Below are 23,015 nucleotides of genomic sequence, written 5' to 3'. Positions count from 1 at the left end.
CTGGCCCTGCCAATGTGGCTCGCGTTCACAACTGTTCCCTTTCCTGGGTTCATCTGCTGGCAAATGACACAACGATGGCAAACTGCTTCTGCAGCTTGACAAAATCTGGGGTTAAACCAATCCGTTTTGAACAATCTTATCATGGCATCTCTCCCTATGTGAGCCTGCCCATGATAGAACCGCGCTAGCTGCGATAAGAGACAATTTGGTAAAACATATTTTCCCTCATTTGAAACCCATAACTCATCTGGTCTCTGTGTACACTGTGACTTAATCCAGGAAGCCTTTTCATCCTCCCTGACGCTATTCTGTAATGCCTTTAGTTCATCCATTGTATCTACGACCTTCAAGGCAAATGCTTCAGCTGGTTCAAGCTCTGGCTCACTTATCGAATTCCATTCATCCCTGAGCAATATACAGTTCAAGGCACAAAATCTTGCGACTTGATCCGCATACGCATTTCCCAAGGAAACATAGTCCTGTCCTTTTGTATGAGCACTACACTTTACCACTGCAATTTCGGCTGGCATTTGGATGGCGTGTAACAATTCCCTTATTCTCTCCCCGTTTTTTACTGGGGACCCTGAAGAAGTCAGGAAACCTCTCTGTGACCATAGTTGCCCAAAGTCGTGCACAATTCCAAACCCGTACTGACTATCAGTGTAAATGGTAACCTTCATCAATGCAGACAGTTGACATGCTCTTGTAAGGGCTACAAGTTCTGCTACTTGTGCGGAATATACCCCTTGGAGCCAGGACGCCTCCAAGACACCTGTTACAGTACATACAGCATATCCTGCTTTCAATATTCCCAATGCATCTCTTAAACATGACCCATCAACAAAAACAATTTGGTCATTTTCATCAAGCTTAGTATCCTTGATGTCAGGTCGGGGTTTTGTGCAAAATTGAGTCACCTGAAGGCAGTCATGCTCGACGTCTTCAGCGTTCTCAACTTCAGCATTTTCTCCGGGAAGCAAGGTTGCTGGATTCAACGTAGTGCACCTTTTCAGCTGCACATTCGGTGAGCCCAGAATTATTGTTTCATACCTTGTGAGTCTTGCTCCAGTCATGTGTTGCGTTCGGGAGCGGGTCAAAAGTATCTCAACTGAGTGAGGGACCATGACAGTTAATGGATGTCCCATCACTATTCCTTCACTCTGAGTGAGGCTGATACCAACTGCTGCTACGGCGCGCAAACACCCAGGCAGTGCTGCTGCGACCGGATCCAAAGTAGCTGAAAAATACGCTACTGGTCTGTTTATGCCACCATGGGCTTGGGTCAAGACAGACAGAGAACATGCATCACGTTCATGACAAAACAATGTGAAAGGCTTTGTGTAATCAGGCATACCTAAAGCTGGAGCCCTGCACATGCATTCTTTCAACTCAATGAAAGCATCCATCTCATCTCCTTTCAGCTCAATTTCATCCAATGCATCCTTCTGGGTCAGTTTCAGTAAAGGCTTTGCTAGAGTTGAGAAGTTGGGAATCCACTGGCGACAGTAGCTCACCATCCCCAAGAACTTCCTCACCTCCCTCCTTGTCTTTGGTGGACTCATTTGAAGTACACTTGTTATTCTTTCCTTCATTATTCTCCGTGACCCTTTCTCAATTTGGTGACCCAAATATTTCACTTTCTTCTGACAGAACTGCAATTTTGAAGGTGACACCTTGTGTCCATTCCTTCCCAAGTGGTTCAGTAGGGCAATGGTGTCGGCTGTGCAGCCACTTTCTGTCTTAGATGCAATCAGTAAGTCATCAATGTACTGTACCAGGACTGACTCGAATGGCAATTCTAACGCTTCCAAGTCTTTCTTTAGAATCTGATTGAAAATTGACGGTGACTCAGAAAACCCTTGGGGAATTCGACACCAACTGTAAACTCTGTCCAAGAATTTGAAACAAAAGAGAAATTGGCTGTCCTCATGAAGAGGCACTGAAAAGAATGCTTGTGACAAGTCGATGACTGAAAACCATTCGGCATCGCAAGGGATTTGAAACATTATCACAGCCGGATTCGGTACTACAGGGCAGCATTTGACTATGATGTCATTTATTTTCCTCAAGTCCTGCACTATTCTGACCTTTCCACTCGGCTTTATTAGTCCCATGATTGGTGAATTACATGGACTGCTCAACACTTCTTTCAGTACTCCCTGTTTTACGAACTCGTCAATTAGTTGGGCGACTTTCATGAGGGTGTCTTGTGCCATGTGGTATTGTGGGGTCTGGGGAAACGTTACATTGGGCTTTACTGTCACTTTCACTGGTTCCACTCCTTTCACCAATCCCACCTCCTTTCCTGTCATATCCCACACTTCCTTTCCGACTGTTTCCCGTAATTCAGCTGGAATATCTTCTTCAGTTAACATCGGAAGAAGGTTAATCAGAGGATATTTTTCATCGACAACTTCCATCTCGTCCCCTTCTACACTGTCCTCTTCTTCCCCATCACTGCTCGTCTGAATTCTTATTCCATCGTACGAACACATAATTGAACATCCCAATTTGCACAATAGGTCTCTCCCTAACAGTGCTATCGGGCTTGAGTCACATACCACAAAATTATGTAACCCTTGGTAGTTACCAATGCTGATTGGTACTGGGTCTGTGATTGGGTTCGTCAGGTACCTGTTTGCTACTCCCACCACTTGAACTGTTCTCCCTGAGAGGGGCAAATTTGGTACTTCAATGCTCCTAACAGTTGAACGTGTGGCTCCTGTGTCAACCAAGAAGGAGACACGATGGCCCATAACTTTTCCCTCTACATATGGACCCTTTTGATCCACTTCCAAGGATGCAGCAAGCACACAATTTCCCTCCTCATCTGAACTTTCACTCTCCCATACATCGTTTATTCCATTCTCACTGTGTAATGGGAACTGTTGTACTGTGCCGTTTGTACTCATCACCTGACTCGAGACCTGTGGAGGAACCATCACTTGCTGCTGATTCATTGGTGCCAAAGGTATTTGCATTTGCTGATTAGGTACCATGGGTAACTGCTGTTGCATTGGCTGCATTTGCGTCATCTGCATACGAGGCATCTGCATCTGCTGCGGTTGCATGGGCTGTAATCCCTGCAGCTGATTTATGGTCTGAAAATTTGGGTTTGGACCTCTCATTTTCGGTCCCCTCATTGTCTGGAATGCATTGACATCATTGTTTTGCTGACCAACACCTGCACCTTCCTGCACCATCATTGGGCACTCGCGTTTCCAATGTCCGACAATTCCGCACGCGTGACACGGCATCACCCTTTTCATGGCCTGCATACCATTCGAAGTCACAACAGTATTCAAATCCGGACCATTATTCACAAAACCTCCTCTGCCCCCTGCCTCTCGCCTGTGGCTGGAACACCATATTTCCCTGCAGCTGCGGCTGCGGTACCTGCTGTTGGAACCCTTGCAACCCTTGCAAACCTGTGTGAGCTGCTTTAAGCTGCATCATCATCACCTTCTCTTTCAACCTTTTCTGTTTCACTTCAATTTCGTCGCTACAGTATTTCGCATAAGTCAATACTTCATCAATAGGTTTCGACTGCCAACAAATCAAATGCGTCTTTATCATCCGACTTATCTCTGGTCTCAGCCCTTCCACAAACCTAAACACAAAATGAAGCATGTCCTTCGCCTCTATTGTTTCCGTGCCACTGTAGTTCTTGAACGCCTTCAACAACCTCTCATAGTAACTATGAATCGATTCTTTAGTCTCTTGGGCAGTTCGATCAATCTTCTGCCAATCCACATTTTTCGCGGCAACCTTCGTCTTCAAATGCTCAATCACCTTATAGTACAAGCTCATCACCATAGGTGACGGTGCACCCGTATCCCTGTCTCTCTCTGGTTCACTCGTCGGCCAACCTACAGCCCTTTTGCATTCCTCCCACAAATCTGCCGGAACCACAATCTCAAAGAGGGTGTTCAGATCTTCCCAAAGACATTTTGCAAGCTTCACAAACCTATCAGTCTGTTGATACCATTCAATGGGTTTCTCTCTCAGTTTGGGAAAATCATCCGTAAAAGACTGAATGTCGCTTCTGTGCCATGGTACATGTATTAATTTTCCCCCTGCTGTCTCCCTCATTGGTAACATGGTTACTGCATCACTACTCTGTGGTCTTTTCTCCTTGTGCTCTGGGACACTGTCTTTCTTCTTTTCCTTTTTCTTTGCCCACCTGCTTTCCCATTTGTCTAAGCACCTCCACACTTGTGCACTCTGCAGCAATTCTCTAAGGTGCGTTTTCATGCCTGCTGACCTCATGTGTTCAACGTCTGTGGTCCCAAAATCCAGTCTATAGCTCCTGCTCAAGTGTTTTGTCTTGTCTATCTCAACCCCGTTTTTGTCAGCTATTTCTTGCAACCTTTTATGTACCTTGTTCACTTCTCTCGTAATCCGGGGACATAGATACCTCAGCTCTTCTTCTGTGTAGGACTCTAGCCTATTCACACCCATAGTCCCTTCCACCAACTCTTCTGCTTCCATGCCCAACCTTACCCTGTTCAAGTAGTCTTCTCCCTTCCCATTAGTTGAGCTTTGTGTGGAATTCAGACTGTTGAACCACTGTGTTAGCTGTTGCGCATTCAACCCCATCAGTGTAGCATTCACATCGACTGCCATTGATGGTTGCGGCAACTTTTCAGTGCTCGATGATAGCGGTATTATCAGTGGGGGACTCGACCTCACCACTGTTGACTGAGTACATATGGGACTAAACTCCATCAAGGACCCAGATCCAGTTGGCTGAGCCGCTATCGGAGTTATCCCTGGAGTGTTTTCTATGCACCTCCTTTCCGTCCCGTTCTGCACCATTACTCCCTGACCACTCATACCCGAGTTAGGCTGACTGTACAAAGGTACCGGAGGACCTACAGTAATGGGTAGGGATATCGCATCTGGGTTCTGTCCATTCCCCCTGTTCTGAGACATGTTCATTCCCACACTATGGGTCATCATTGCCGGCATGCCCGTCTGACTCCCCGTCATCTGAGCATGTGCTGTTCCCCCCTGCATCTGCTTTTGAGGCATCAAAAACTGGGTTGATTCAGCTTGTGCCAATGTCGAGTGGTGACCATTCTGTACTCCCATTACGGTTGGATCTAAAGTCATTCCCGTACTGGTGTCACTGCTGTAGTACCTTGGGACCTGCGGCTGATAGTTTTCTGCTGGTTTCAACATAGGCACATCTGGGTATATTCTCCTAACCTGCGGTATCTGCGGGGTGAACAGTAAACTCGGGTCCTTTTATCCCGACGACGTTTCTGAATCTGGAGTTTCATTACTCTGTACCGGTGCCGGAGGGGCAGAACTGGTACTTGGACCTTGTCCACTCTCTGCATAAGGCGGTGGACGGTCGTTCAGCAATTGCATGATGAACTCCTCATCATCTGACTCATCTTCTCTATCTTTGGAACACCTCCCGTTTGTCTTACAGGTAGCTTTCTTGCCTGTCTCCTCTTCTTCCTTAGCAATTGCGGGAAACAATTTTATCCCCTGCAGTACATCTGACCTCCACACCTTCTGTGCATTATCCCACCTAGCGTCCGCTAGTGTCTTTTCTACCTTTCTCATCCTGGTCTCGAACTTCTTTTGCTGTTGCTGTCTAGCCATTAGTTCCCAAATTGCTAGAGCCTCAAACTGTGCTGGCCTGGGAGGTACCTTCATGTCGTACATCGCAAATCTCAAATTCTCTAGAATCCTTATATTGAATGTCCCATGGATCGGGAATGCTACGCTCCCATGTTTCTCTGTCAGCTTGTGCCATTGCTTTAGCCAAAGACACGGAGCTACCCCCTTTTCCTCCATTACAATGTAAGCTGGTGTACCTTCGGGTGGCGTCTCCTCTCCTACGCTCTCTTTAATGTAAGACTCTCCCTTCATCGCGCTCTTTAATGCTTTAAAAAATTTCATTTTCTCGTCTTTTTATTTCACAAAATTTGTAATCAATAGGTGACTTTAATTCCCGGAATACTGTTCGCTTGCCTTTCCCCTTCCAATCGAGCCTCACGGACTGCGTCCAATCCGTGCGCGACCCTTCTCTGCAACCAACCTATCCCAGCGCGGCTCCTAGTGACGTCACACTCGCACACACTGCAGCTGACAAAGCCTCGCGGCTTGTCCTCCTTCACTCAGCTCCTCTCGTAACAACTTCTAGCATGTATCGCGAGCAACCAAAAAATAATAAAACAGATCTGTCAATTTACTACAGGAAGGGTAACACAATCGCTTCAGGACCTTAGGGATTTTTCACTAGCCTCGGCAGTTATTCCATCTTTCTCGGTCCCCACTTTCGCAAGCAAATCTGACCCGCAGACTCTGCTCTCAACTTGTCAATGATCTATTCTAGTGCACTTAGAAATTGTCAAAGCCCGAAGTCGAAGTTTTCTTTCATTCCCTTAACACACGTACCGACTCGTTGACCACGCCCGATCAACCTACTAAACCGACCAGACCACAACATAAACAAGTGTCTCATACACTTTTCAACATACTCCGGAGTCTCTTGACCTCGCAGGGCCCGTCTCAACAACAACAACCACGTGGACCTTTTTCTGCACAAAGCGCCACACGCACATGAAGTTCGACGACTTCCCTACTCTCACACTCGGAGTCGCACCTCCGCTATTTCCATGAAGTTCGACGACTTCCCTACTTCTACACTCGGAGTCGCACCTCCGCTATTCTCTAAAATCCTCGCAACCTTTTTTTCACACAATCTGCGGCAATAAGCTGTGCAAGCGCAAAACCCTAACTTCACTCATACCGTCACTAGTACCACCAACGCCGATTCCACGCCTCCATTCGCAAGCTCCGAGATCCCGGGAAAGTCGCGGGGGACTTAGCCCATCATCATTCTGTCAATCTGTTTTACCCAAGAAAAATCTAATTCAACTTCTCGAGTGGGGTCTCAAAGGGCGTAACCGTTAATTCAACACCATCTACCTCTCGATTTTGGGTCCCAAAAGGACGGAACCGTCCTCTGCTACCATCTACTGATAGAGCGTTCCAGCCTAATAATTTACCTATAGTTGGAAGCTCTTGGGTCGATGAATCTTTTGACCAAGTGGGACTCTCTTCACTCTTGAGTAATCAATCAAAATCAATAATCAATAATCAATAGCGAACATAAGCAATACCTTGATCAACATAACACTTCACAATTAATCCAGAATACATTTAGGCGAAACCATGACCTTTCGGTCATGAATAACCACACCAGTTTTATGCAAAGTTAATGAATTTATTTCCCTATATTAACAAAGCTAGCACAATGTAGATATGTCTCAACACCAAATGATATATGTAAATGAACATTAATAGCTGTCCATATCGGCGGAAAAGATGCAATCTATGCAGCATTTGAATAACAATGCCCTCTATAATAGCAACGCAAACCACTAAAACTACAATCTGTAATGGGCTAATTGCATACATTTAGTCAGCATAACAAGGTCTCAAATTGCATCGTGCATCAAATGAATCCTCGTCTAACCTCAAATTAGCATCGGCATGTGGGACTTCATGCAAAACAATTTAGCAACATCAATTTGGAAAACTCCTAACTAAGGCGCTTATCCAAAATCAGCAGTTGGTTACCTAAAAAGAAAACACAATGCATTTGTACAATTTTCCTTTCATATTTACCAAATTCAATCAGCATTCAAGGAAGTCTTCGTCTCACAGGTACCGGATTCGATCAGCATGGGACGGGGCAAAGGGGCAGGGTGGACGGGGCAATTGCCTCACAGCGGCAAGATAAAAGGACAACTATTACTTCATGCAAAGGGACGTATCAAAGTTAAAGTCTCTAGGGCGAGAATTACTTAAAGTCTCTTTCTCTCGATTAGAGAAAGCATCAAAGTCTCTCAAAATGGCGTCGAACATCAATTGGCATCGTAGGTAATGGTCGGTGAAGTTCGTAATGGGCTCGTAATGGCTACTTTCTCCTTGTGCACCTGGTTTAAATAGACAACAGTTCAAATCCAGTAGGGTCTCCATTGGAGGGTTCATAGGTTGACTTCAAATTATCCAATCAAAAACAACAGTTCTCAAGCTTCTACCTAGGCATACATTATCCTTGAAGTCGGGAACGTAAGTTGCAACATATTTTACCAATTAACTCACTTTCAGAGCGTCCATTGTCTGCACCTGCAGATTGACCTTGGAGTGAAAAAGAAGATGCCAGGCTGGCACGAAACCTTAAGATAAGCATGTGAACGATCTCACTGGAAAAGTACAGCTTCAAGCAAGAATACACGTTTACTAGCACATTGGAAAAATACGGGCATCTAAACCGTGAGACAAGGCAGCTAGGCCAAAGCCTCCACTAAAGTTATGCTAAGCTAAAACATTTCTAACAAGCAAATCATGGCACACGTTTACGATTATGTCAAGCTAATACAATTCTAATACATCACGTTATATGAAGCACGCTTATAAATGTTGGCAAACTACTCTGAGGGCACATTTGTCCCCGTACAATCTTATTTAGTTCGGTTAAAGTCACACTTGATTATTGCTACACTACGTTTATGCGCTAATAAATGCAAAACCTTCATTTCAGCTTCATCACTCAACCTGGTTGTCCGTCCATTTTAGTGAGAAAATTGTGTGGGAACTTGATAGACAACTTTTTAACAAAGGTCACCATTTATACCTAGATAACTTCTACACTGGTGTGCAATTACTCAGGAAATTGTTCAAAGCGTACACTGTTGCTTGTGGCACATTCCGCTCCAACAGTAAAGATTAACCAAAGGAGCTTGTGTAAAAGACTTGGGGGAACAGTGCAGTGCCTTGCGTAATGATGAACTGCTTGCTATAAAATTTGCAGACAGGAGGGATGGCTACATGCTGAAAGTACCTCACCTGTGCCTGTTTGGGGTCAGGTTGCTGAGGTGTGCAAACCTGTGTGAATTTTAGACTACAGTAAGCACATGGGTGGCATACAGTAGATCAGAGGTTGGAACCTCACACTGCTGTTCGTAAGGCTTACGTTTGGTATAAGAAGTTGGCTATCCATCACAAGTGAGGTATCGTTTTTATCAGGAGACCCAGGGGAACACTGGGTGGTAGGATATTTGTGCTGGCGCAGATATCCCACACATAAATGTGAGGAAAATGTCACTTTTCAGCTAAATTTGAGGGTTGCATGTGATTCTGGGCAAGAAAACGTTGTGCGATCCATGCAAGCCAGACCTCCCTGGTCTAGTTTTCAGAAATGTCTGGGTTTGGTAGATCTCCCTAGATGGCCGCCGAGCCTGGGACAAAAACAGGTCCCCCTCCACCTTGCAAAAACAGGTAGTTTTGTGATAGGTAATTTTGATGTGTTCATGTTGTCTTGAGCCTTACGCAGCAACATAGCCCACCCACAAGTGAGGTTGCATTTTTAATTGGGAAGACTTGCGGTAATGATGGGCGGAAGAAAGTTTGTGGCTCCCCTCTGATTCCAGAAATTTACATCTCCGAAATGTGAGGAAAATTAGTTTTTAGATGAATTTTGAGGTTTGCAAAGGATTTTGGGTGACAGAACCTGGTGAAAGCCCCACAAGTCGTTCCATCGTGGATTTCCTTAGGTGTCCAGTTTTAAAAAATTTACAGGTCTGCTAGGTTTCCCTACGTGCCGGCTGAGCTACAGCCCAAAATCCACAGCTATGCATGTTGCAAAAAACATGTCCGTTTTCGTTGAAAAATGTGATTTGCCAGGGTTGCATCTTGAGGTGTTTCCTGCTCGGGCATTAGGTCTACCCACACAAGTGAGGTACCATTTTTAATGGGAGACTTGGGGGAATGCTGGGTGGACGGAGGTTTGTGGCTCCTCTCAGATTCCAGAACTTTGCATCACCGAAATGTAAGGAAAATTTGTTTATGCAAATGTTGAGGTTTGCAAAGGATTCTGAGTGACAGAACCTGGTGGAAGCCCCACAAGTTACCCCATCCAGGATTCCTATGTGTCTAGTTTTCAAAGAAGTACACCCCAAGGGAGGTGGTTGCAGGGGGTGGGGAGGTAAACACCAGAGGCCTCCTCACATAGGAAATGTAAATTCCCCTGGGACCTGGCATACTCGGAGGGCTTGTAAAAAAATAAATAAAAATAAAAAATAAAAAAAAGATTTCTGTTAAATTGTGATGTGAAAGCGTGGCATAATTCTTTTTTTTATAAAAGTGTTTTTGGGTTTTTTTTAAGCCCTGGGGTCTCACCCTGGGACCCCAGCATCAGAGCTAAAGGGTCAGGGTGACTCTACCCTGGCCTTTTTTTTTATTTTTATTTTTACTTTTTTTGTGGAACTCGGCTGAAGCAGTATGCCAAGATAGCTGCCATCATTTCCTGGTTTGAAGTGTTGGCAGCCAATAAGACCTGTGCATTTCCCTGCACAAGCTCATCATTATTCGTGAATATATCACAAAGGATCCACGCCCCTCGAGATACAAGCTTATTTTCCCTTTAACACCTACTGGACGGATTTACACCGAATAAGCAAAAGCGTAATCTGTGTATCTAAAGTTAGCTCTGTGCCAAATTTGGTGTAATTCTGTCCAGTGGTTCGGGTTGTTGTCCTGTCTAAAGGTCCTATGGGAAATAACACAACTTTTTTGAGCCCCCCTTTTTCTCGGCCCCCACTTGATGGATCACCACGAAACTTTCAGTGCGCAATAGGAATCACAGGGGCACTTGTTTGGGAAAGTTTTGTGAAGATTCGTCAAATGGTGCTAAGATATAGGCAAGTCAAAAAACGCTTTTTCAATGGAAACGTGGTCCTAACTATAACTACTTAGTGGCGATCGTCGTGTGTGTGTATATATGATTTAAAGTACTTTACAAATTCGGATAATGTATATTCACATATGAATATTAGAAATCAGCAAAGCAATTTTTGTCTCAACAAATTTTATAACAATACATTATGTCTAAAGTACATAACAGAGTGCAGAGATGTATAAAAAAAGTATTTAAAAGGTATTAAAAATGAGACAAGAACCACAATTTCACCGTACCCATAGAGAGACTGATAGGGAATCCACACAGAGAAATGGTTAGTGGTCTGAACCAAATCCTGCAGACTGATCATATTCAATATGTACATGCTGTAGGTAAATAAACTGGAGACTCTCGAAGGGGACAAGTTTGCAAATGTGCAGCCACTTACAACTCCAGAGATCTCGAAGTAGGAAGCAGATGGGCCTTGGTGATCAAGTTTTTTTGCAGAGCTTTTGTACCAGCCCTTCTTTTAACCAGCAGGTTTATGAACTAGCCCAGTATCTGGAGCTGGTGCAGCAGCTCTGCATGCCCTGGTTTCTTGTCCAACGTATCCCCCCCAGCTGCTTTTCAAGTATCTTGATTGGTTAAATCTTCTAACACAGACTTTGATTTGGCGACAAGCCCCACCTTTGGCTTGCTAATGTGATGATTTCTCAACAAAGTATCTGCTCCTGGTTTGCAAGTCGCTTTGGAATCATTCCGGGAGATGATCCTTTTAACTTCTTTGCCAAAAAAAGCAGATAATTGCGTACTCTTACAGCTACAAGACAGGTTTCGGATGGTGCAGAATTCTTCACTAATTCTTCCACACAGGAGAAGAAATTACAGTCACAACGAACGAGTTACTTACCTTCGGTAACGACTTTTCTGGTGGATACATTAGCTACCTGTGGATTCCTCACCTAATGAATACTCCCATGGCACCAGCATTCGACGGAAATCTTCTTCCTAGTCTCTGCACGTCGACGAGGACGTCACTCTAGCCCACGCGACGCCGTCTGACGTCATACAGGCAATAAGAGGTCCTCGACGACGTGCCGACGTCAGTACCAACATTTTTTACGTGCATGAGAACAGCCACCCAATGCAATGAAAGAGCAAGGCAACATCCCATAACCTTGTAAAATACACAATATTGCAATGAATAGCTGTAAATTTAATATAACAAACAAATATATACAAATCATGTATGTACACAAAGATATATACATGTATATATATATATATACAGATAAATATACACAAGTATCCATATATACAACATCTATTGCAACCTTGAAGACCAAGAGGAGCGCACTCAAGGATTACTTGGTAAGACTAGAAAGGCAACGGGGAGGCGGGTGGGACTGTGAGGAATCCACAGGTAGCTAATGTATCCACCAGAAAAGTCGTTATCGAAGGTAAGTAACTCGTTCTTCTGATGGATACAACTACCTGTGGATTCCTCACCTAATGAATAGAGTCCCAAAGCAGTACCACGCCCGGAGGTGGGTGCCTAAATGGTAAAACCAAGAAATCCTGCAGCACTGACCGTGCAAAATGGCCGTCCCTTCTGACCTCAGAGTCCAAACAGTAATGTTTCGCAAAAGTGTGAAGGGACGACCTAGTTGCGGCCTTGCAGATGTCAACCACAGGAACACCTCTGGCCAAGGCCGAAGTGGCCGACTTAGCTCTGGTGGAATGAGCTCTAATGCCCTCAGGAGGGTCCTTCTTTGCCAAAGAGTAACAGATTTTAATGCAAAGAACCACCCACCTGGAGAGTGTTCTCTTGTGGACTGCCTTTCCTCTCCTCTTGCCCACGTACCCGATGAACAGCTGATCCTCCAGCCTGAAATCCTTTGTTCTATCAATAAAGAAGCTCAACGCCCTCTTTGGGTCCAGACGGTGCAGTCTTTCTTCCTCTTTAGAAGGATGAGGCGGAGGATAGAACGTGGACAAAGTAATTGTCTGAGCCAAATGGAAGGGTGAAACAACCTTCGGGAGGAAAGCAGCCTTGGTCCTCAACACCACCTTATCCCCATAAAAAGTTGTATAAGGGGGCTTTACCGATAAGGCCTGCAACTCACTCACTCTCCTTGCAGATGTTATAGCTACCAGGAAAACTGTTTTTATAACCAAATACCTTAAGGGGCAAGAATGCATAGGCTCAAAAGGGGACCCCATAAGGAAAGTCAGGACCAAGGACAAATCCCATTGCGGCATAACGAATGGTTTTGGAGGATATTTATTTAGAAGACCTTTCAAGAATCTGATAACAATAGGGGATTTAAATAACGATGGTTGGTCTGGAAGACAAATGAAGGCTGACAAGGCCGACAAATAACCCTTAATGGTAGCCACTGCACAACCTTTCTGCGCTAGAGACAGAGCAAAAGACAAAACGTCCGATAGATGAGCATGTAAGGGATCAATCTGCCTCTCTCCACACCACGCAACAAATTTAGACCACCTATTAGCGTAGATAGATTTAGTGGAGTGTCGCCTGGCCGCTAATATAACATCCACTACATCAGGCGGGAGAGAGAAGGAACTAAGGTTGCCCCGTTCAATCTCCAGGCATGTAGGTGCAGACTCTGGAGGTTGGGGTGTAAAACCCGCCCCTGCGACTGCGAGAGGAGGTCTGCCCTGAAAGGGAGACGGAGCGGAGGGCACATTGAGAGTTGGAGAAGGTCGGAGTACCACACCCTCCTTGGCCAATCCGGAGCTATTAAGATGACTAGCGCCCGGTCTCGGCGAATCTTCCTCAATACTCGAGGAATCAAGGGTATGGGAGGAAACGCGTAAAGCAACTGGCCGCACCAGGTTATCTGAAACACGTCCCCCAACGCTCCCTGCATCGGATACTGGAGGCTGCAGAATAACGGACAATGCGCGTTCTCCAGAGTGGCAAACAGATCTACCCGAGGAAACCCCCACCTTTGGAAGATTAAACGGACTTGATCTGGATGGAGACGCCACTCGTGGTCTGCCGAGAATTGGCGACTGAGACCGTCCGCACGTACATTCAAGACCCCGGCCAGATGATTTGCTACCAAGCAAATCTGATGGTCCTTTGCCCAGGACCATAGTCGAAGAGCTTCTCTGCAGAGAAGGTACGACCCTACTCCTCCCTGTTTGTTTATGTACCACATCGTGGTAGTATTGTCCGTCAGGACCTGTACCGACTGACCACGAAGGGAAGGGAGGAAGGCCTTGAGAGCCAGACGTACAGCCCGTAACTCCAACAGATTGATATGAAACATCTGCTCCACTGGAGACCAAAGGCCTTTGATCTCCAGATCCCCCAGATGAGCTCCCCACCCTAGAGTGGAAGCATCCGTTATGACCGTGGCCACTGGTGGCGACTGCGCGAACGGCTTTCCTTGTGAAAGATTGTTGCTCGCAATCCACCACTTCAAGTCCACAGCAGCCTCTCTGGAGATCTTGACAGCACCTTCTAGATCTCCTTTGTGTTGAGACCACTGCCTTCGGAGGCACCACTGAAGAGCCCTCATGTGCCAGCGAGCATGCGTGACCAACAGAATGCAGGAGGCAAACAGACCGAGCAGACGAAGGACCTTGAGGACTGGAACTACCGCTCCATTTCGAAACATTGGAACCAATTCCTGAATATCTTGAATCCGCTGAGGCGGAGGAAAGGCTCGACTCAATGTTGTATCCAGTACTGCCCCTATGAACAGGAGGCGCTGAGAGGGCTTCAGGTGAGATTTGGGCTCGTTCACCGAAAAACCCAGGTCGAACAACAACTGAGTCGTTGACTGCAGATGATGCGACACAAGCTCCGGCGACTTGGCTTTGATCAACCAGTCGTCCAAGTAAGGGAATACTGCTATCCCCTTCCTTCTGAGCTCTGCCGCAACCACCGACATCACCTTCGTGAAGACTCGAGGTGCTGAAGTAAGACCAAACGGAAGGACCGCAAACTGATAGTGCTGCGATCCCACCATAAACCGGAGATACTTCCTGTGGGACTTGAGTATCGGGATATGAAAGTAAGCATCCTGCTAGTCGACAGACCCCATCCAATCTTCCTTGTTCAACACCAAAAGCACCTGAGCTAGGGTCAGCATCTTGAACTTTTCCTGTTTGAGGAACCAATTCAAGATCCTCAGGTCCAGGATTGGTCTCAACCGACCATCCTTCTTGGGAATCAGGAAATACCTTGAGTAACAACCTCGACCCCTTTCCTGCTCTGGGACCAACTCTACCGCGCCCTTTGAAAGGAGGACTCGTACCTCCTGTTCTAGCAACAGGAGGTGTTCTTCTGAACAATAAGATGGGCGGGGCGGGATGAGGGGCGGGAACTCCCGAAAGGGAAGGGTGTAGCCTTTTCCCACAATACTGAGAACCCAAGTGTCCGTTGTAATAGTCTTCCACTTGCGGAGAAAATGCTGTAATTTTCCCCCTACAGGAGAGGAGTGAGTGGGAAACGGTGGAAGCCTAAGGCTGCTTTCCCTGCTGCACCCCTCCAGAGGACGAGGAAGAGGCAGAGTGCAGCTGAGAGGCTCCTCTGGTGCGGGCCCTCCCTCTCCCTCTAAAAGATCTATAGGGATGGGAAGAGGCAGGTTGCTGGAATCTCCCCCGAAAGGAAGAGGAGGAAGAGCCACGCCCAAATCCCCGAAACCTCCTGAAAATCCTGGAAGAGGCAGAGGAAGAAGGAGCTTGGAGTCCTAACGATTTGGCTGTGGCCCTGCTCTCCTTAAAACGTTCCAAGGCCGAATCTGCCTTGGTGCCAAACAGCTTGTCCCCATCAAAAGGGAGATCCAATAGGGTTGACTGCACATCCGCAGAAAACCCCGAATTACGGAGCCAGGCCTGTCTCCTTGCCACCACAGTCGTGCCCATTGCTCTGGCCACCGAGTCGGTCGTGTCCAGCCCAGACTGAATAATCTGGGTCGCGGCAGCCTGGGCATCTGAAACAACATCCAAAAGACCCTGGGGAAGCTCCGTAAACGATGAGGAAATGTCATCCATAAGAGCATGAATATATCTCCCCAGGATACAAGTTGCGTTGGTGGCCTTCAACACCAGACTGCAGGACGAAAAGATTTTCTTGGACTGCGCATCCAGTTTCTTCGAGTCCCTGTCCACAGGCACCGTCGGGAAAGAACCAGGCGCTGATTTGGATGAACAGGAGGCCTGCACCACCAAGCTCTCCGGTGTAGGGTGCCTAGAAAGAAAGCCAGGGTCAGTTGGTGCAGCTCGATACCTCCTGGCTACGGCTCTATGAACCGCTGGGGAAGATACTGGTCTCTTCCACACCTCTAGCACCGGATCCAGCAAAGCGTCATTAAACGGCAATAGAGGGTCTGCCGCAGCTGAGGCCGGATGAAGCACCTCTGTCAGAAGGTTCTGTTTTGTCTCTGCCACCGGCAAAGGCAGGTCCAGAAAACTAGCTGCCTTCCGTACCACTGCGTGAAAGGAAGCAGCCTCCTCCGTGTATTCCCCTGGAGACGAAAGATCCCACTCAGGGGAAGTGTCCAGCCCACTGGCTGTATCTAAATCATGCAGTCCATCACCTGAGTCCTCTAGTTCTCCTTCTTCCAGGACTCGTTGGTACTCCTGCTCCTCTAATAAACGGAGAGCACGTCTCCTCGAATGAAGCCTTTGCTCGATACGCGGAGTCGACAATGCCTCCGCCGAAGCTAGACGCCGATCTTCAGAAGCCACCGACGCCGCGTCCGGCACCACAGGTAGCTTTGGCGCCGATGAAAGAGCACTTGGAGCGGATGGACCCACCGGAGTCACAGGACGAAATCCCGACGACGGAATGGAGATCTCCGGGACCAATCCCTCCGAAGTCACCGGAGCGGCCACCGGCGCCGAGCCCACGTTCCCAAAAGGGAGAAAGGGCATAAAGGGTGCCGGCCGTAGAGGCGCAGGATCACCCAATGAAAAGGCCAAAGGGCCAGCCGGAGCACCCCCTGGAGCCATCTGTTGGAAGATGTTATACATCGCATTTAGGAATGCGGTACTATCGGCTCCAGCGGTGGGAAAAGCCGGATACTGGGGTGCCTGTATCGAAGGCAACCCCGACGCCGGCCTCGACGTCTGCGACGCCGGAGACAACACCAGAGGCTGCACCACTTCAATCACCGACGCCTGTCCAGGTGAAGTCGGTGACGCCGGAGAGGGCAACGGCGTCGATGGATGCGGCGTGACCGTGGGACTGACCTCCCAAGTCCTCTGGCGCCGATCCGAAGACCTGGAACGAGTCTCCTTGCTTGAATGGCGCCATGATTCTCTACGGCGCCGGGAGTCTCGATGACGCCGATGCCTTGGCGAAGAAGACTTCTTATGATGTTTTTCTTTCTTCGACTTCGCCATAAACAACTTTGCCTCACGTTCCTTGAGGGCCTTTGGATTCATGTGCTGGCATGAATCGCAAGTCGAGACGTCGTGGTCGGAGCTTAAACACCAAAGGCAGTCGGAGTGAGGATCCGTAACTGACATCTTGCCCCCACACTCACGACAAGGCTTAAAACCCGACTTTCTCTGCGACATTATTACTGCAGTGAAGGACTACGCAGCAAAAAATACACTGTAACCACGAAAGTAACAGTTGCTCCCTCGAAGATAACGGTTTCGAATGCACGGAAAAAAGGGAACTGACGTCGGCACGTCGTCGAGGACCTCTTATTGCCTGTATGATGTCAGACGGCGTCGCGTGGGCTAGAGTGACGTCCTCGTCGACGTGCAGAGACCAGGAAGAAGATTTCCGTCGAATGCTGGCACCATGGGAGTATTCATTAGGTGAGGAATCCACAGGTAGTTGTATCCATCAGAATTGCTGATTTATGCAAACGTCCACCAAGGGTTCAAGATTTCACCAATATGCTGGAAGTCTCCAGTTTGTTAATCTCAGAAAAGTGAGTTGATTCGGTGAACGGACAGGTGTGTGTTGGGACAGGATCAGGGACTTCACCTTTGTAGACTGGTGAGCATTTAAAGAGCTTGTGAAGCACGGTATGCAGTCTGAACTCTCACATGTCTAGATATCACCAAAGACTTGGATACCTCGTCACTAGAAGCCAATGTTTTTTGGCACAGTTTGGCAGGGTGTGCATTCTCAGACTCACATGCACTATGGAAAGAGTTTAGAGGTGTTGCAACCACAGCAACATTGGAAACCATAACATTTTTCTCCAATAAAAAGACTGTCAACCGCACACCATTGTTAGCATTATCATAAACTTAATTGCAAGACAGATGTTGCTTTAATTACTGTTTAACTAGCTTGATATTCTGATAAACACCCTTGGCAAGGAGTCAATAGCGGTAATTATTCAATATTACTCTTTAATGAAGGACTCTCTCTTCTGTGACACATTTTTCCATTCCGGGATCTGCTTTTACAAAAAACACAATTTTTGCTTCACATCACTTGAGTCCTCCTCCTGACCAGGGCTGTTAGCATATGATGTGACATGGTTAACACAGCTAGTTACACCACTAATGTGCAAGATGGTCTGCAATACAGTAGTACTTGCTCCAACTCCAGTCTCAGGGATAGTGACGGTTGGCCTTGATTCCCTGTCGAATGAAGATCGAACATCCAGAATTATTCCATGAAGATCACTACCGGATTCTGAAAAGGCTTGCTCGATCCTTACCAATTTCTTTTTTTTTTTCTGCACTGTGTTTCCCCTCCCTACTTGGCACAATTCACCAGTGTTTGGTCAGGTTTACCGCTTGCAAGCCCAAGCCTCGATTCAAAAGGGTAAGCCAGGGGCTTAAAAAAAAAAAAAAACGTTGGTTTGAGATATCCTGTAGCTGGAGTCCCTCGCTTATCACTGAGAGGGAGTTTCACTTACGAGGTCCAGTCCAAGACATTCTGTAATTTGTGCTATCTGAACATTTTGGAGTCAGTAGTTTTTTCCCGATTTTCAGATAATTTTTGCACCCCTCTTAGTAGTTTTCACCAGGGATAAAGCTGCACTTGCCTTGGACAATTCAACTTTTTCTTCTGATCCCTGTTGGGTTGCAAGATGCCAACCTATACTTAGTTGATGAGTAAATGTTTACAAAATGATCTTCTGCTTTTTCCCAGGTTGAACTTTAGACTCAGTTGTGCGGCAGCCCATCTCTTTTCAACTATTTTTTAGGGGAGGAGCATCTTGTTCCATATTCAACTTAGTGTATCTTCTTGTTTTCATATAATTTGCTCCTCAGATGTCCTGAGACAGATATGTGCTTTATGCTGATAATATAGGGGGAGATAGAGTTTCTGAGAGGTCTCAAATGAAACATTAGGACTTCCATCAGACTAAGTTCATGCTGGGGTGAAGACACCGCTAAAAAGGCTGTTGGGAGGAAGATCAAAGGCCAGGTTATGTTTCAACTATTTCCTTTTCTTATTGGAAAATCCCATTCCAGAATTTGTGCCTTGTGTTTGGAGTTAGGATGACAGGAGTCACCACAGACAACAAAACTTACAAAGCTCTATCTCCTCCTCTTGGGATAACTGGGGGACTCATGTTCACTATCCTCAGAATTCTCCAGGAAGGACATGGGACAGCCAGCATCAACACAGAGCCTAGCAGGGATCTTCTTCTAAGAAAGAATCTGGAATATGCCCGAAATTGGGTGCATGATCAATCTCCCACTGAAGTATTAGTTGCTCACCTCAAGCTAATGGTTATTTAGTGCATCATTCCACCTTCCAGGGAGTCTTTCCATTGGAATGCAACAGGGACTATTTTACATCTGAAAAGTACATTCAATCCTAACATTGCGCCATACTGAATTACGTAACACATACAATATATATATATATATATATATATATACATATATACATATATACACACACACACACACACACACACTATACAGAAAGCACTATTTTATTGCATTGTCACACGCAATAGGCAGGGTTTAATGAGTCTTTGTGCATGCAACACATGTATACAGTATGAGTGATTGCCTGTGTTTGCAAGCATTGATGCATTATAACCAGACCTGTTGGGTTTGCCAATTTAAATCAAGAGTCCAAGCCTGCGATTTGCATAACTTTCTTTGTAGTTTTGCCCAAGACAGTTTAGCTGTTTGGTTAAGAGTTGATTTATACAGAGAGAAAGGTCACTCCCCCCGTCCCATAGGCTGAAGTATGAATCTGACATATTTTCACTTTGCTCTCCCTCCTCTAATAATGTATGCCACTACATTCTATTTCTGCACGTTAACTATGCAACAACACTTGCCCTGCTCACTCCCTCGAGTTCTGGGTTTTAACTTACCTGCTCTATCACATCCACTCCTGACCTGCTTTCTCTCTGGCTGCTGCCTACGTTGTTTCCTTGTAGTTTTACCACTTCCATCATTAAACTGCATAATCTCCTACATTTTTATTTATCATCGGCGCATCTTTTCTGGTCTCCCCTCGCTCATACTGCCACTCCCTCTCTGTAACAACCGCCTTTTCCTTTCCCTTCTCTCACTGTGCCACTGACTTGTACGGTTGTAGTCACAGTCCTCTAGGATTTGTGGCATTTTGCACTATCTAGGACAAAGCTATGTCTGATACAAATGTAAATTATAAAAGCACATGATTATTACAGGAAGATTTTTGTCACTGTGGGCCTTATGAATGCTGTAGAAGATTTGCTAAAACTGTAACCAATCACTACCTTTTGTAGACAGACACAGTATTCAGTCAAAAATAGCAAACATTTATCAGTCTCTGTAACACTGAATCCATTTACTAGTCTCAATTTCCCTTGTAACCTATGCCCAAAGACTTGCAGACAAAATTACAGTTAGACATCAATGAATATTAAAGTGAATGGTTGCATTATGCCAGTTCTGCTGCTCCAGCCCTACCCTTGTGAGCTCTCGTAATTCTGCCCCTTGAAACCTGCAATGCTCGTGCACAGTGGACGCTTTAATAGTGATAACCACTGGATGAGGATTGGTAGCCTTCACTGTTGATGTCTATGTCATGCATGTTCTCTATATATCAGTGAAGTTGGAGAAAATCTTTTCATTAACCGAAAGCCAAAATGATTACCATTGCCAATGATTGTCAACTATGGTGTAATATGAGCTTTTACAAACCATCAACACAATTAGAGTCAAACTCTTCATAATGTCACTTCTATAATAAAAAGCAAGCGAAATATTAGCAAGAAGTGATCTCTCTGCTTATGTACCATAAAATAAAATTCATAGTAAAATGCATTTAAATTGATTCTTCTGTAATCGAGTCACTACAAAGATGACAAAGCCTACCTGATGTGGGGCTGCACCACTTCAAGCTCACCAACTGCCTAGTACGGATTCATAATAAAAATTTCATACATGCACTCCCTCCACTAGTCTGAGCAGAAACTGCAAGAAGGACTTGCTCTAATGGTAATATACACTCTAGGTCACAAAATTATGCCTTAACGTAGACGGGCTTTATCAGATTTCTACGGGTGAGCCTCCTGTGTAACCCCCTGGCCCATTCCACACTCCGGAGCGACAGAAGGATAAAGGCAGCTTTATGAGATTATTTTAGGAAATCCTCATCAGGTCACAAAAATGCCATTAATCCAAGCAAGCTACAAGAAATAAAAGTTACTATGGGAGGGTAATAAGGGTAGATTTTTTCATCTTTGTCTACAAATTCAGAGCTAGCCCTAGCAGGAAACCCACTGCTAGGCGTTAACAAGGAAAATAGTAACAAACCAACCTGTGCACTACTAGATGACGCAGCAACTAATTTTCTAGTGGTGTTTTTCTGAAAGAAAAGCTCAAAGGACTCTTCATGGCATGACATGCAGTTTAAAAAAAAAAATGAAGATGGCCACAAAGAGGGGACAATATCTATCTCAGTAGCTGACTTTTGTACATAAAAGGAGGACAAGATTACACAGACTAAAAAATGTCTTTAATATTAATTTATTAAATATGTTGAGTACTCCCACTACAGTGTGGGAGACCAATTCAAAAACACCTGGCATCAAAATCATAACTAATCGGTAAGTGGCATAGTTTAAAAACTAAGATTTTGTCCAGTGCTCTTTACATGTTTTAGAGCACTTTAAAGTCCGCCCATACAATGTCAATTGTTTCTTTTAAAAAAAAAAGAAAAAAATCAAATGGTTAAAGACGGTATAATATTGTTAATATTGAGGTCATTTTTTTAATTCGCTTCCTATTTTATTTTATGGGTGTGGTTGCCCGCTGGATACATTGTTCTGCTGGCAGGAGACGGCATCCAGGGAAAATACAAAGGGTAATGGCAAGCACCCCCACACAACTAAAAGCAGCACGCCTCACCAACGAAAGGTAGTCAAACCATTTCCGTTCTCTCTTCACCGTACAGAAGAGCATACTTTATCAAGTTTCATGCTAGACACAAACATAATATCTCATGCAGCCCTCCCCTGCTTGAACAGTTCATCAGGGCATGAAAAGGGAAAAACTGATGTGGATAGCACTGATGGGGTATCACCAAAGCAGAAGGAATATAATACTAACGAAAACAGTGAAGCTGCTCTCAATCCTGCCGAACTAGAAACTCAGGGCCATATGTACTAAAGCATTTTCCCATAGACACAGAGTGGGTAAAACCCTTTGATACATTTGACTCTCAGTCTTCTAAATACTGAACCACTAAATTCATGCAAATTAAAGAAGAAATCTAATTCAAGCTAAATATTTCATGGAAAAATTACATTGTTAATGGTTTAGAGTAAAATATACTGCCCGACACTAGTTATGTTTATTACACACATAATTCACACCATGTTTAGGATATCACAAGGGCTGATGAGATTGTTGTTTAGTGAAATAAGGATGTTTTTTCTGACATATGTGAGATGCTTTGAAAGATTAATGTCCTTGGAAAAAAGAATGGGACAAAACGTCATTCACTTCTTAATGCACAGTGTTACAAATGTGACATATGTCTTCTGCACCTGTCCCTCACAGCTGTCTTGTATGAGTCAGAAGAGACTGCATTTTGTCCATCGGCAATGTCAACAGTGCCATGAACTCAATGAAGAAAAATGCTTCTTTCTTTTTCCTAACCAAAAGAATGAGAAGCTATGTGTTGTAACGGCTAAAATTCATGTGTCTGCATTCATCATAAGCACCAATAACTTACTACGCACAGCTGTACTTCACACACTTGGGTAAATAGCATCCCTTTACTATATAGTGTACAAAAATATCAGAGAAAGCGAATGTCTACTTTTGACAGACATACCAGAATCCTTTACTGTTGCCTTTCAATTGATGGGGAAGATGTAAGAATGTAAGA

General features: G+C 45.3%; 1 protein-coding gene across 1 annotated transcript in view; it reads right to left on the bottom strand.

The window, feature by feature from the left end:
* The window catches only part of PPP3CC (protein phosphatase 3 catalytic subunit gamma), a 548,773-nt gene that overhangs the window by 258,387 nt on the left and 267,371 nt on the right, over nt 1-23,015 (bottom strand). The gene's annotated exons all lie outside the window — the stretch shown is intronic.

The sequence above is a fragment of the Pleurodeles waltl genome, chromosome 11 (genome assembly GCF_031143425.1).
Source record: "Pleurodeles waltl isolate 20211129_DDA chromosome 11, aPleWal1.hap1.20221129, whole genome shotgun sequence".
In the NCBI taxonomy this organism is placed as follows: domain Eukaryota; kingdom Metazoa; phylum Chordata; class Amphibia; order Caudata; family Salamandridae; genus Pleurodeles; species Pleurodeles waltl.
This window is presented reverse-complemented; position numbering and strand designations above follow the sequence as displayed.